This window comes from Emys orbicularis, chromosome 1 (genome assembly GCF_028017835.1).
Source record: "Emys orbicularis isolate rEmyOrb1 chromosome 1, rEmyOrb1.hap1, whole genome shotgun sequence".
Taxonomy (NCBI): Eukaryota; Metazoa; Chordata; order Testudines; family Emydidae; genus Emys; species Emys orbicularis.
The window spans coordinates 63,331,818-63,344,433 of NC_088683.1; the positions used below are offsets into that span (position 1 = coordinate 63,331,818).

At 42.5% G+C, this 12,616-nt stretch overlaps 1 pseudogene; it reads left to right on the forward strand.

The window, feature by feature from the left end:
* The first annotated feature begins 5,496 nt into the window (after window positions 1–5,496).
* LOC135873146 (U5 spliceosomal RNA) lies at window positions 5,497–5,552 on the forward strand (annotated as a pseudogene).
* Window positions 5,553–12,616: the final 7,064 nt, after the last annotated feature.

The window sequence follows — 12,616 nt, forward strand, 5'->3', positions numbered from 1 at the left end:
ACGACGGGAGCGGACGGGCTCCGGCGGCTCCTCCTCGTAGTGGGCGCGGGGCAGCTCCGGCCAGCTAGGGCAACGGCCTCAGAGGTATCCCGGCCGGGAGCTCCCGGCCGCACGTCTGCTCCCTGCGGTGGCCGGGCTCTGACTGAGCTCCGGCGGCCGATCTTTATACTTCCTGTCCCGCCCCTTGACTTCCGGGGGGCGGGAACAGGCAGTGGTGGCTCCGCCCACTCGGGTGCCTGCAAGGGTGCTCCCTCTTCTGGGCAGGAGGGGAGCCACACCGCCTCAGTACAGGACAATACACCTGAGAAACAATTGAGAACATTTACACACCTGATATGAATAAAAAATAGTTATAGTTTTCAACAACTGTACAGAAAAATAAAAGTAAATAGGGACCCAGGGGTCAGATTATCTCATCATTTGCCTCTTTACAACTGTCACCCTGTCATGACCATGAGTGTCTTCAGGGCAGATTGTCAAGAAGCAGGGAAGAGACTCCAAACTGGTTCACCAACCCTGTAACAAGTATGAACTCCTAAAGCACTATAACAGTCTTACCATGGAGTCTCAGACAGTCCCCTTGGGCATTACAGTCTACTTTGCCACACAAGCAAGCTGGACTTGGTGTTAGTGGTTGCTATATACCAAAGATCACAAAATATTCAGGTTGTTTCTAGTCCCAAGAGACCAGTCACTTACCCCAGGTCAATTTGTCTTTTAGATCGCACACCAAAGACATTGCTAGTAGCTAATCCTATAGTAAACTAGCTAAGGATTTATTAACCAAGAAAAGAAATGAGAGAGTTATTACAAGGTTAAAGCAGGCCAACATGAGTTACAGTCTATGGTTTCAAAAGGTATCAGAGCTGTAGTAATCTGTCTGCTCTGGATGTCTTTGAGGGCAAACCCAGATTAACCTTATGCTTCTGTTTCATAGCTCCGGCCATCTGAGGCCTGGTCTACACTGGGGGTGGGGATCGATCTAAGTTACGCAACTTCAGCTACATGAATAACATACTCTACGGTGAGTAGACTGCTGCCGCTCCCCCATCGACTCTGCCTGTGCCTCTTGCCGAGCTGGAGTTATATAGCTTCAAGTTGTTGTCTTTAAAATTTTTCCTTTTTCATTGTGTTATTTGACAAGTTATATATAAAGCTATGAAGAGAGGCCACATTTTAGGAACAATGCACAAGGAAGCATAATTAAGGATAAGTTTAATATCTATGGGTCTGGCCGGCTGGATCGGTAGGCAACGATTGATCCAGCGGGGATTGATTTATCACATCTAGTCTAGATGCGATAAATCAATCCCTGAGCGCTCTCCCATCGACTCCTGTACTCCAGCTCGGCGAGAGACGCAGGCAGAGTCGACGGGGGAGCGGCAGCAGTTGACTCACAGTAGTGAAGACACCGCAGTAAGTAGATCTAAGTATGTCGACTTCAGCTACATTATTCATGTAGCTGAAGTTGCGTAACATACAGAGAACAACTCCCACCTTTTCATGTTCTCTGTATGTGTATATATATATCCTTACTATATGTTCCATTCTATGCATCTGATGAAGTGGGCTGTAACCCACGAAAGCTTATGCTCAAATAAATTTGTTAGTCTCTAAGGTGCCACAAGTACTCCTGTTCTTTTTTTAGAGAACAGAAGGTGAAAAACTAACCTTCACAGTAGGAGGTAATACTACCAGTACATTTACTATGAGAAATCCTTGTGGAGGGAAGAAGCTGCATCTGTTTCTTTCCTTTCCAACACCTTATAGAGAGTGTTATATCAGGGATCCGAGGGAGGTATCCACAGAGCCTCTATTCTCCCTTTTCTGTGCTCTTTCACCTAACTGTCTGCTTTCCACTGAGTTTGGATCCCCTCTTAGTAGTGGAATATGACCCAGAAACTAGCATATGCATAACTAAGCTGCAAATTTCAAAGCCAAGGCTGCTGCTCTATTATGGAAAGGCTGAATCATTTTTGCCTACATGATTACTGGCAGACCATGTGTGCTGTGTCTAAACAGAAGTTAGATTGTGAAGGGTCTTATATTCTTCAGTCTTATTCGCTCTTCAGAAAGCCAGTATCTCAGCTGAAAAAAGGTTACTCGACTTTCATATGCATGTGATGCTCTTCAGATTTTAGTTATGTATCAGAATGTCATGTTGCACTGTACTCTTTGTAAACCTCAAGATGCTCCTCAGGTCATTGCCACCAGAACACTGTACTGCACTTCACTGAAATTGCTGTAGCTTAAAGAAAGGCACTGAAATTCATTATGTCACTGTAAGAGGGTCAGACTCACTCCTGCGGCACCTCCTGCGGGTCATCCAGGGAATTAGCTCTCCAGCCTCTGGAGCGCCCTCTGCAGGCCAGTGATCCACCTGTCTGCTCCTTCTTGGCTCCCGTGTCCCTCCCAGGACCCTGGTGCCCCTTGCTCTGGGTGCTCCCCCCTGGCAGTACCCACACACTAGGTCTCCCCTCCCAGGGGAACCCCCACCCACTATCCCCACCTTACCTCAGCACTAGGTCACTGCCAGTCACCAACTAGCTCCCACTCCCTGGGGCAGACTGTAGTATAGGCCACTCATCACTGGCAAGGGGGGTTTGGACCTGCTGCCTTGGCCTAGCCCTGGGCTGCCCTCTGCAACCCCCAGTACCCCTTGGCCTTCCGCTAGGCCGCAGCCTGGGGCTATCCAGGCTGCAGGTCCCCAGCCCTGCTCCGCTCAGGTACGCTATCCCTAGCTTGCTGCAGCCAGGCCCTTCTCTCTCTGCACTCAGCTAGAGACTGCTGAGCTTCTGGCTGCCCAGCCCTTTATAGGGCCAGCTGAGTCTGTTTGGGGCGTGGCCCCAGCTGCAGCCACTTCCCCCAATCAGCTCAGCCTAAAAGCTGCTTTCTCCAGCCACAGCCCCCTCTGGACCGGAGCGGGGTTACCACCCCGCTACAGTCACCCTGAAAGTTACAGTTCACATCAGACATATTTTAAAAATTTAAAGGGAATTCTTTGGCATTGTTGATAAACACCATAAATTAATCTTGCTATTTCTCCAATCTCCATGCCTCTGGGTGTCAGTTATACACTGCACCTGGGATTTTCAAAAGGGTCTGAAGGAATTAGGTGCCCAAATCAACGAGAACTGGCTGTCCAACACCTTTATTTTCCTTTGAAAATCCCAGCCTACATCTAGATGTGATATGTGTTGACTACCATTTTAACAATGGGCCAACCAGTTCAAATACAGTAAGAACTTCATCAAACTTGGGCCCACACATAATAAGTTGCAGAATGAGGATGTGTGGTCTTTTCACCTTTGTAATAATAATAATAATGGGCTTGCAACTGGTCTGATTCACCACCACATCAGACCAGTTTTGCACTGATGTAACTGCATTCAAGTCAATAGAGTTACACCCAGGTACAAATGGTGTAGGGCAGTGACAAAGCAGGTTCTGTATGCATCATTCCCCTATGGAAATATTTACCATTATAATGAAGATATAACAATATACTTGTCTATATTTTGCATGATGGCTGATCTTAATGTCTGTTCCCTGTGCTGGAGCCAGCATTTAAAATATGAAGCAAGGCTGTACCTGATGTAATACCTTTTCAATTCAATGTTTGTGGATATTGTCTTTTTGTATTTATTTCATTTATTAAAATGTATTGGGCCAGCAGAAAAAAAATAGTTGGGAGATCAGCCAACGGGTTTGCCAGCTGCTTTATGGGCACTGTGAACAATTTTCTAATGTTCTGCTCATAGAAGAAAAAAAGTCTGCTTCATTGAATTTGCCTCAGAATGATACCACATTATATGGAACTATTTCACATCATCAGCTGGAAAGTAAACTCATGACGCACAGTAGACTGGTATGAAAAAATTAAATTTTCTTTAATTAAAATGTAAAAAGCACTCAGCTCTTCTCCCTGGCATATATTTGACATTTATTCCTAGAGCAGGCACAGCATAGACAGAAGCAGTGGAAGTGTGCCCATGCTACCCCACCAGTGTGGCTCCACCTGCTCTGGAGACACCACATCTAATGGGGTTCCAATGCCAATGCAGCCCAGGGGCACTTGGCTAGGACTGGCAGCTGGGATGTCAGCTACAGTGGTGTGTGTGGTGGAAGTTTTGTTTGTTTGTCATACGGACATCCGTCTAGTGTGATCTGCACCAAGAGTCAACAGTCTACTCATTTAAGATAGGCCACAATACTGTCATGATATGGGTGCTTCTTCTAACACAACCACATACTGGCCCAGATCATCCCCTGTGCAAAACCCAGAGGAGGCAGCCTTGGGACAGGAAATTCCTGTGAAGATCAACATCAGGTGTTCCCTCCAGCTCACTATACCAGGATCAGGGTTTGCTCCCCTCTCATCTTTGTCCATGGAACTGGCTCTAGAGCAAGTGCCCAAACCTGACAGATGTTCTTCCCGCTGTTTTCACCCTGCCCCAGCTGCCTCTAGCTGTAGTAGCTCTGCTACTTGATGACAGCATCAATAGAAAAGATAATACAGCTGTGACGTTATTAATATAACCTGTGACCGTATAGATCATTGTTGCAACCAAGGTCCTGTAGTGGCACCAAATCTTGTATAAAGGGGGTCAAATAAGGTGTCCAAGACAAGATTATGGTTTGCTGGTTATGATTATGCTATCTGTATGCATGTATCGTTTTTGTATTTCAAGTTGTAAGTATTGGCTCTATACTGTCTGTATTTCAAACTTGTGCTATGCTTCTGGGTGACACCCAGACAAGTTGGTGTCAGCTCTGCCTAGCCTGCTTGATGGCCCATTAAGGACCATCAGCTATACAGTTGACCCATTGAGAGAAGGCAGACACACCTTGTGACTCAGCAAGGTAGGCAGAGACCTGCCTATGGACAGAACTCTAAGGTTTTTCTATGCCATGTGCTGGATAGCATGTCCTTGGAACAAAGAAAGCAGAGACCACATGGCAGAAGACTATAAAAGGCTATTGCCTCATCTCCATCTTGTTTTCAATCCTGCTTCATGCCTCTGGAGGGACTTTGCTACAAACTGAAGCTCTAAACAAAGGACTGAATGACCCATCCCAGCTGTGGATGTACTCCAGAGACTTTATTTGAACCTGCAGTTTATTCCATCACTGCTACAAGCCTGAACCAAGAACTTTGCCGTTACTGTATGTAATTGATTCCAATCTATAGCTCTCATCTATATCTTTTTCCTTTTATGAATAAACCTTTAGCTTTTAGCTTATAAAGGATTGGCAACAGCTTGATTTGTGAGTAAGATCTGATTTGTATATTGACCTGGGTCTGGGGTTTGGTCCTTTGGGATCAGGAGAACCTTTTTCCTTTTACTGGGGTATTGGTTTTCATAACCATTCATCCCCATAATGAGTGGCACTGGTGGTGATACTGGGAAACCGGAGTGTCTAAGGGAATTGCTTGTGAGACTTGTGGTTAGACAGTGGGGTAAAACCAAAGTCTTCTCTGTTTGGCTGGTTTGGTTTGTCTTAGATCGTGTAAATCTTTCGCCTTTTACTAAAGATTTCCGTGGAAAGGAACTCCAGCTTTGGGCTGTAACTGCCCTGCTTTAAGCAATTTGTCCTGAATTGGCACTCTCAGTTGGGTCCCACCAGAACCAGCATGGTTACAACAGCTCCAAACTAAACCTCCACAGGGCCAGAGCAGGAAAGAAACTATGAAGTAAAGCAGTTGTGCAAGGGTGTGGCACATGCTTCTCTGTGATCTAACAGAGGCAATTGCAAAAACTGTTCTTAGAATCACAGAATCATAGGACAGGAAGGGACCTCAAGAGGTCATCTAGTCCAGTGCCCTGCACTCATGGCAGGACTAAGTATTATCTAGACCATTCCTGACAGGTGTTTGTCTAGTCTGTTCTTTAAAATCTCTGGTGATGGAGATGCCACAACCTCCCTAGGCAATTTATTCCAGTGCTTAACCTGCCTGAAGATATGACTATATATTTGGAGATATAGTCATATAATTTCACATAAGCTCAGTTTGCCTTTTTGGCTACTGGGGAACATGTGATCACTGTAATGAGATTAGGCTTTGTGAACATGATAAACGGGTAATCTGCCAGGATAATACAGTGAGATTTCTGTAGCAGTACTATGTCCTTTTTGAAAGTAGGAGTGTATTAAGGACATCTTTGACAGAATTGCCTAAGACCTCAAATCAATTTCCATTTAAAGGAAAACCAGTGATGCAACAATTGTTTCAAGCCAAATAGTTATACTGCTCATACTACTGTGACTGTTGAGACTGACTCTCCACTGCTTTCTACCTTGTGTACTCATTTGCACTAGCATACAACGGATACACAATTCTACGCTACTAGTATTGTAGTGTTTTTCATGCAGTTTGCAAATGTGTAAAAGTTGCAGAGCAACTGAGAACCTGCCCCAGGGTTGGGGTTTGTTTTGCTTTGCAAAGTGAAGGAGGGGAGAGAACACAATCACAATTCACAGTTAGAATCATTGGACCAAAGACTGAATGCGCATGGACATTGAAGTACTCTGCTCTCTTACCAGTAGAGCTGTCCTTCCATGGCAGGATTGAAGAACATTGGTGGGGTGAGGTGGAAAAGCATACATGGATGCTTCCAAGTTCCGATTCTCTATCCACTCTGTGTAGAAGTTCCTGCAGGATTGCTAAGGATGCTCACGGCACTGTCTCCAAAGAGAGGATACCACAGCCTCTATGGCCCACATACATCTGGCTCCATTCAGCACTAAATTCACTACTAAAAAAAAAATCAGGGAAAAAGTCATCATTCCTTTCACAATGCTGATCCAGACAGAGTCCCCACAGATGCAGTGCTTTCAGACATGCTCATTTGTTTTCCCTGAAGTAATCTAACCCAGGGCATGCAGTACCTTTGTAAATTTTACAGTGGCAGGAATCAGCAAATAGAAAAATATGATCTCATGTGGTGAATAGCGGGTGTTTGATTTCCTGCATATTTTTGTCTCCAACAAGCCGGTGTTTCTCTATGGCTTCTTTTCAGCTAATAATGTTCACCAGCTGTTCAAGGTGATGCTACAGGGTTCCCCCCTTTCTCTCCCCCCCCCCCCGTGGCTCATTTTTTTCAAGCCTATATAGTATAATAAATTATATCTAAAGTTGGTGATTAATAATGAGACAATTCATAGTGAAGCCTCTGCAAAAGAGGAAATTGCACAAACAGGCAGAGTTATCTGTCACCAACTGACAAAGTTCAAGTTTAAGAAGCTGCTTGTCAAATGCAATCGACTGAAGAGTGATAGATTAGATCTTAATAGAAGTAAAAGTAAGCTATAAACCAGTGCCTTCCCTTGCAACATAAAAGCCTCTCCTTTAAACACTCTATGATGAAATGCAGTAAAACAAAATAAAAATGGTACTGGAAAAACTAGTATTTTTTTTCCCTACCAGGAGCACGATGCACAGTGTTAGTATTTTTAATGCACAACTCCTGTCAAGGTCAATTTCATCTTTTTCTTATGAAAAAGCAACACAAATATAAATATATCGTACTACTTTTATAATTTCTATAGGGTTATAAACATCTCAGAAGCCTTATCCCCTAATCTGTATAGTAGAGCTGGGCAGGAACCTGACTTTCTGTTTCAAGGAAAATTCCATGGTTTTTTATTTCTTTTCCACTCTGAAACAATAATGAAAACCAAACAACAATAAGACACCTCAAATTTCCCATGAAATGAAGTTCACCACCAAAAAGTTTCTTTTGGATTGATTGAAATTTTCATTCTGATTTAGACTTTATTTAATATATTATGTCATGTTATATACATTGAAAAAAATTAAAATGAGAAGACATTTCAAAATGGAAAATCTAAATGCTCTGTTCTTTTTTTTTTTTTTTTTTTGCATAATGGTCCATTTGAAAGTGTGAAATGTTTCACTTTAGACAACTCAGCATTTTTCATCAGGAAAACATTCAGTTGGAAAATTTCTGATAACCTCTACTGTACAATTTGTCTCTTCTCATCTCTTTCTTCCTTTCCCACGATGATCATAGTTGATATTCCCAACGGATATTTGGGCCTCTTTAACCAGTATAAGATCTTTACAAATTTTTTCACTGATCAATTTTACTTCCCCAGTGAGTCCACACCACTGGCAATCAGCTTGCTTGGCATACTAGGTCAGAGGATTCATTATTACTCACTGTGGTGGCTATTTTTAACTTGATTGTTAGTTCAGAGTATATCTGAATGCAAATCTCAGTGTTCAGAGTATATCTGAATGTAAACATCAATTTCTATAGCTTAATAATGCACAGCAATGTAAGGGCCAGACTCTACAAGCTTTTTCTCATGCATGTGATCCATATGCAAGGCATCCTGCTTAACTCTAAAGGGATAACTTATGTGAGTAAGCGTTTGCAGGATCTGACTTTGATCTTATAGCTTTTAAGCATAATATTATTGTTTGGTGTATGTTATGATTGTTTTCAGCACATTCATTACTGGAGTTTTATTTTGTTATTGTTGGTATAACTTATTTTTAATATCAATTTTATTATTTATCATTATACTGTCTTTGTCATGCATTTATTATTTGCTGGAAACAAATGAGTTTTAGTTACTAGAGAAAATACACTATCAAGTGTATTGTCTTGTATATACATTACTATAGTTATGAGAGTTACTTTATTAGCCCTGTGGGCTTGGAAAAAATGCCTCTAGCAAAATGCTTGCTCCTGCAACAGGTTGCTTGTTAAATGCAAAAAGCAGCCTGACTGACATATTTCATTCTTCACTGAAGTGATTTAGAACTCTGGGCCAGAGTGTTTATCTGTCATTTTGTAGGTAAATATGAAATCATGTATGAACTCAGGCTATTAAATAAAAGTCAGCATGGCCTGGTGGCAAGAGCATTGAACAAGCACTCAGGAGACCTGTGCTCTATTCCCAGCCATGCCGTGGGATTGCTGGATTATCTTGGGTAAGCCTCTTCACTGCCCTGGGCCTCAGTTTCCCATTGAGAATAATGAGGTTTACCTCCTTTTAAGTCAGTGGATGTAAAGAGCTGTATAAGTATTACCATAACAACAAATGCAATTTGAAAAAAAAATTGAAGTTCCTACTCAGCTTTAGAAATAGTGCTTAAATGGTTGCACATAATTTTGAGTCTCTCTGCTTTTCAAGCCCACCAACCCCTGAGCAAGACAAATGATCATTTACAAGCACTCTGAACAATAGTTTCCAAAGTTTACTGGGTATAAATAAAGAAATATCACACTGTTGTAGTGAAATTACCAGTAGGTAAACTGTTGGAATTAAAAATTAAAATACATAAATAAATTTAAGAATGGTCTCATCTGGCTTTAGCTTGCAAGTTGTTTATTCTAAAACTGAATAATTGCTTATAAAACTTTACCGTAGTTACCAATAAATTTGAGGTCTGACAGTTCTGAGAAGGTTTTTTTTTGCCACTTTAAAAAGTAAGCCAAAAAAATAGGCCACTGTCAGAAATTATAATTGTAACCAGATAGGCTGATTTCAGAAGGGGATGGAGATTCCCCACTAACTGGAAGGCTAGGTAAAGTTAGGCCTTTGTTGGCTGGTTTATATTTTGAGCTTGAGAGCCTTTTCTAAAGCTTCAGTTTAGTCACCCTTATTCGTTATTATTGATTGAGCATGTCTGAATGATTCCGCATTACTTAACATAGTATGGCTTCAGACCTGGAAAACAGCAGCAGAAGCCGTTGTTCCTGATGGCAGCTTCGGGTAACTGAACTGGTGTTTCCAGACTTGCCTGTGTAGGATTGGCTCTGTCTCAGTACAAGAATAACAGGATAGCCGAGATAAGAGTGTATACTTAGTGTAAAACAGATTACAGACTCTAGGACTTCAGTTTGTTTTCAACAATGAAAACTGACCTGCTGCAAAGCCTCCAGAATGAGCGCCTCTTGGCTGAAGAGAAACAGCATTAAGGTATCTAGAGATTCTACATTGACTGGATTCTACCTCTTTGGCCTTGTGCTTCTATATGAAATAGGTGGTGACTCTTCTACTTTTCAAAGTATTTCAGTCCTTTGAGACACCCAAGCTGTGTCTCATGCACAGACCAGTCAACAGTGCTTTAGTGCCTTCCAGAATGTTCCACTTTCACTCCCTCTGAGTATGGTCAGCAAATAAGTTCCCCAAGAGACCTGCTTGCTTGTGTCTGAATGCAGCACTCCATCTGTCCTAAGGACTTCAATGTAATTTAGAGCAGATCTCTGTATCCTCTATCTGTTAAGCCTGGTTCCCAGTTAGTTATATAATTTTCTGGAGTTATTTCTCTAATCACTGGTCTCTATCAATGCCCTTTGGTATTGAGTGATACATCACACCATTGATACCCACGTTAAGTTAGGGCTATGAGTTTCAAAGTTTCAAAATAGTCCTTAGGAATTCTCTTGATGTGTAGTTTATCTGTCGCCTCAATGGTGCTCCCGTGGAAGCATGATCGGTATCAGCTCTCTTATTTTCAGCACTGCTTCAGTAGTTCTAGGTGCACTGCACAAGGCCAACTTACACAGGGCCAACTTCCATCAGTGCATTGAGATCCATTTGTGGGATGGTGCTTCCCTGATGTCTTGAGCTCACTGCGAGATCGAAGTGCCAGAGCAGCACCATCCCATAAGCTGCAGCACAGAGGCAACTCTTGAAAGGATAACATAATAAGTAAATCTTTCTTTTTGACGTTTCGTCTTCTTTCATCTCTTTGGTTCAGCTTGCCATTGTCCAACCATAATGCTAGGACACTGGGGCAGAGTAAGCTAATTTACACCACGATGTGAACAAATTGTGTCCTTAGCTCAAAGACTGCCCACACTGTTAGAACTGCCAACTCAGCTATGAATCATAGAATCATAGAATATCAGGGTTGGAAGGGACCTCAGGAGGTCATCTAGTCCAACCCCCTGCTCAAAGCAGGACCAATTCCCAACTAAATCATCCCAGCCAGGGCTTTGTCAAGCCTGACCTTAAAAACCTCTAAGGAAGGAGATTCCACCACCTCCCTAGGTAACCCATTCCAGTGCTTCACCACCCTCCTAGTGAAATAGTGTTTCCTAATATCCAACCTAGACCTCCCCAACTGCAACTTGAGACCATTACTCCTTGTTCTACTGAGAACAGTCTAGATCCATCCTCTTAGGAACCCCCTTTCAGGTAGTTGAAAGCAGCTATGCATGTCTGCCTTTGCCATTAGTTTTAATTTGTTTGTTTTGTGCTCTTTCAGAAAGAGGCTCTACTACCAAAATAAGAGTTTAATGCAGAAATTTTGATTGGATCAATTTTAATACATAGTTCTTACATGTTAAAAAGCAGCACATGTTTAAATTATTAATGTATCACAGTTCTTGAAATAAACAGAGCTAAAGAAAGAAAACACATAGACAACATATTGTTCATGAATGTGTTGTCATGTATTTTCTTGCTTAACCTGGTTGAAATGGTAATTCTGAGTAGATACTGCCTGTTTACAGTGTGCCACATAACTGATGTCAGCTAACAATGGGATACTGCAATGTGTTTTGTCAGAAATAGACATTTTGGGTCTATTTTCCAGGAAGGTAGGTGGATATAGGAAACCATCATGTGTATTGCGATATATACTATGTGACCATTACATGATAATGTTTTCCAGTATTCAGTGTGTGTTGACCATATGCTGTGTTTGTAAATAGCACAAATGCTAAAGCAACAGATGCTTAAAAATTCCAGTACATATGAATTGGGCTGATGTCGGTACACTTTGTCATTGCTTGAGACAGGGTTCTCATGGCTTCCAGGATCCCTGTGTTGGAGCTGGAAGCTAAGCCCCAACCAGAACTGGGGCTCCCAGGCTCTGCACTAGGGAGCCTGGAAGACTTGGGATCCCCAGCTCTGAAGAATTTCAGAGCAACAGACCCTGGAAGCCTTGGAGTCCCTAGCCCCCAGGCAGTCCAGATGGTAGGACTGTCCCAGAGCCACAGAACCTGGAGGCCCTGGGTCCCAGCAGCCCACCAGGTGAGCCAGCAGGATATCAGGCACGTTTATGACAGAATCCTGCCTGTGGGTCATTGAAAGGGTGTAGAACCCAAGATGTTTCCAATAAATATCAGTTTCAACAAATTGGTGTTTTCTGATAAAACCCTGTTTTGTTGGAAAATTTGTGACCAGCTCTATTATTGATCCCCTGGTCTGATGCATGATTATCCTCCAATTCCTCTAATACCAAATTAGACAACTCAGACAGGATTCAGCCAAAATGAATATGCTGCCACCAGCCTGACCATGACAGTTTTGGTTCTTGGATCTAATGAATTTCTCAAATTCAGTCTCTAATCCAGTTGCCTCCTCAGCTGGATGTAACATCCGAGAGTGACGTCCAGATTCTCCATCCAGCTGTGGGGGCGATCAGAGGTGGAGAGGAGCTGCTCATCCAAAATCCAAAATTGCAAAAAGGACTCTACCAGATCTACCCACTCTGCCAAATGGAAATGGTATTCTATCTGGGCCAACCAATGCCAGCTACATCCATTAGAGACTCACATTCCTGACATACTGGAATATCTATTGTCTTAAAACAACAACAACAACATGACTGGCCATGTGTCCACTT